The 2771-nt window shown below is 41.4% G+C and overlaps 1 pseudogene across 1 annotated transcript; it reads left to right on the plus strand.

Annotated features, from left to right (window-relative positions):
• The first annotated feature begins 1947 nt into the window (after positions 1-1947).
• Positions 1948-2567, plus strand: LOC308559399 (ubiquitin-conjugating enzyme E2 E1 pseudogene; annotated as a pseudogene). The gene has a single exon. The product of its transcript is annotated as a ubiquitin-conjugating enzyme E2 E1 pseudogene (transcript).
• The last annotated feature ends 204 nt before the right edge of the window (positions 2568-2771 follow it).

Here is a 2771-nt window from a genome sequence, read left to right on the forward strand (position 1 = left end):
GGAGGACTGTAATATTTTTCTGGCTGTTTGTCCTATCAGAATGAGTGCATTAGTCAGAACTCTTATGGTTGCAAATAAAAGAAATCCAACAGCTAAAAAAAAAAAAAAGGAAATTTGCTGATTCATGTAAATGAAAAAGTCTACTATATGGTGGCTTATTTGGACTAGGTACACAAAAGATGAGGCCAGGAATCTCTTGGTTTTGCTTTCTTCTGGATTGTCAGCCAGGTTCTCCTAAAATGGTAGCAAAGATTCCAAAAGCGACTCCAGGCTTACATTCCATCCATTGGCAGGAGACTATCTCTTTCTTAATAGTTCTAGTGCAAAACTGGAGGAAAACTCTCATTGGCCCAAGTTGGGCCACATGCCCATCTCTGAACCAGTCATGAGGGCAGGAGAGTCAGTATTCTGCTTGCCCAGGTTTAGGTCATGTCCTCATCACTAGAGCTTGGGGATGGATGTGGGTACAGCCACATGGCACATTATCCTGAAGCACATGGATAATGGCAGGGAGGCTCAAAATGTTATTGGGACATTTTTACTAAAAGAAAGAGGTTGGGGATAGGATACTGGAAAGAAAAACAGATAAACAGTTGTGAGAGGGAAGTTAAAATAAAATGACTACCCTCTTTTTTTGCTGCTCCAAAATAATTATATATCTACCTCATGGTGGCCACTGAAATATATTTGGCAATCTTATTTGAAAGAAATTATGTAAATCTGACTGATAATGTATTCTTGGGTGACAAAAATGAGGTCAACCACGCGAAGATTAATTTATCAGAAGCTGCAAATAAATTACTTTCCATAAGAGCAGTTTCACTCTTATCTGGATGAGTTTTATGTGCCTGACCACTACCCTGACCAGCTCATCCTATAACAAAGGAAACTGCCATCTGTCACTTTGCTTGTATGAAATATTTCTGGAGGTGGCTTGCCAACTTCAGCCAGAATTACAGAACTAATGAGTTTTTAGCTACCATATGCACAGAGTATAATAATAGCAGGTTCTAGGCAAATGTTGTCTACTTGCTTCTGGGGGTGCTTTCCCTCCATGATAGGAGCAGATGCCCGAGGCTCTGTTAAGAATTCTGTTTTCTCCATAAATCTGTACAGTGACATGGAGTCCTCAGATTCTAGTGAAGTGATTTTTATATGGAAAACATGACCCTTGTTAATCCGTTTCTCTTGGGTTTTCAACCTCTGTTATATAGAAACTGGCCCTTATTATGTCAGACATGAGTACCAGGTGCCTTTTAGGAAATTTGGCCAGGTTGAAATTTCTGATAGGTCTTTTGCTCTTTTGATGCCTTACTGATTTATGAGAAAACAAACAAGATTTTAATTTCCTAATACTTCTTGCTATTTTATATTAAAGTGACTATTTGTACGTAGGCCAGTGCTTTGTGCCTAATTACTCTAACAGTCAGAATAGGTTAGATTATGTAGTTATAACAAATGACCCCAAATTTCAATGGCCTATAACAAAAGCTTATTTCTCATTCTTACTACATGTTCCCCCGTTTTCTATATATTACCACGCAATTTGTTTCTCTGAAGTTCTAGCATGTGGGATTCCATCATTGGAAATTTATAAATATTCACCGGAGACTATAGAGGGTGAATGGGTATCTTAAAAGTTTACAAGTTAGGATGCTTTTTAAAAAAAAGAAACTAGTACCGGAAAACCTAGCCCTGTCCACTGACAGTGCCTAGAAGCAACTAAAGCCCAGTAGCAACAAACACACCTGGTGCCCAGATTTTGGTTTCTAAATTCCATTCCTCAATGATGAAAGAAGTCAGGACTCCTTGGAGAAATGGCTGATTCTAGATTTGGGTCAGAGAAAGATCTTTTCAGAAAACAAGGAAGCATTTAGAACATGTGCATCCACTGAGCAATTGAGGGACATTTGGATTGGTTCCACTCTCTGGCTATTGTAAATAAGAATGTACGAGAGTAGCTGCCACAGCGTCACGGAGGAGCCAGACGCAAGGAGGGGGGCTGTTTGCGGGTTGGGGAGTTTCCTGTCGAATGAGGATTCGAGGACCAGCACCAGCTCTTCCTCATCTTTTTCCTCCAGCCAGCAAACTGAGAAAGAAAGAAACACCCCCAAGAAGAAGGAGAGTAAAGTCAGCAAGAGGATTCAGAAGGCACTGGCGATACCGCTTTCGACCCTGCACCTAACTGCAGCACTGGTCCCAAAGGCAGCAACGTCTGTGGGTGGAGATCAGCCATTCCAGGCCGCCAGGGTCGTGTCTGAGGGTGGCGTAGTCTTCCACGATACTACTTTTACACCACAATACCCCGGCAAGCCTCCAAAGGTTACATTTCAGACAGGAATCTATCAGTGCAATATTAATAGTCAAGGCGCTACTTGCTTGCACATATTGAAAGATAACTGGAGTCCAGCACTACCATTTCTAAAGCCTGTCTTTCTACCGGCTCACTTCCTACAGACTGGAATTCTGCTGACCCTTTGGCTGGAAGTATTGCCGCTCAGTATAGGACCAACAGAACAGAACATGACAGAATGGCCAGACAGCAGGCCAAGAGAGCCGCTACATAAATTGGGTGTTCAGAATTCTTACATTATTTATCACAGAGAGTGCTACCTTGAAGAGATATTTTGAAGGGGTGGGGGAGGGTGGGAGTTAGTAAAGAGGAGGGTACTTCTATAACATATATTATCCAGTCTTATTTCCTAAGATTTGTTGTAACTTAAGGTATCTTGCTACAGTGGGCAGAATTGGTAGTAGCAACATTTAAGATT

This window comes from Miniopterus schreibersii, assembly GCF_964146895.1.
Source record: "Miniopterus schreibersii genome assembly, chromosome: 7".
Lineage (NCBI taxonomy): Eukaryota > Metazoa > Chordata > Mammalia > Chiroptera > Miniopteridae > Miniopterus > Miniopterus schreibersii.